Below are 591 nucleotides of genomic sequence, written 5' to 3'. Positions count from 1 at the left end.
AGCCACTCACCCCTCTGCAATCCGGGGAGCTGGTACTTCCAAGCAAGGAAAGAGAAGAAAAGGTGACTGTGAGCCCCTCCTAATGGCTAGGATATGCTGTGGGGCTAAGGCTACCTCCTGCCTGTTGCTCCAGGGTCTCCAAGTAGGACTTTGTTGACTCTTGGGGCATGGAATGGAAGAGTTGCCTAGAGAGGGTTCCAGTTAAGGGAGGAGATAGGCAAGCAGAGCAGAGGAGAAACAGGAAGAAACAAAAATGACTAAAACCAAAAGCCACAACCCCAAACGAAACACTGTTTGAGAATACAGAACAATAATACAGCCAGCACCAAAGGCCAAGGGAAGGCATAGCCGTTAGATCCAGGTAGGTCGGAGGCAGGGATCAAGACAGAGGCAGTGAAGCTGCAGGGGGATTGGGGGGGGGGGGATCAAGAGAAGAAGGAGTAAGAGAGAGAGAGCCAGAGAGAGAGAAAACCAGAGCCAGAGCCAGGGTGAGCAAGTGAGAGTGAGAGTGAGAGTGAGAGTGATGGAGGGAGAGAGAGAGAGGGAGAGAGAGAGAGAGAGAGAGAGAGAGAGAGAGAGAGAGAGAGAGAG

The sequence above is a fragment of the Grammomys surdaster genome, unplaced genomic scaffold, assembly GCF_004785775.1.
Source record: "Grammomys surdaster isolate TR1022 unplaced genomic scaffold, NIH_TR_1.0 100, whole genome shotgun sequence".
Classification (NCBI taxonomy): domain Eukaryota; kingdom Metazoa; phylum Chordata; class Mammalia; order Rodentia; family Muridae; genus Grammomys; species Grammomys surdaster.
The sequence above is the reverse complement of the archived record's forward strand: the minus strand, read 5'-3'. Positions refer to the sequence as shown.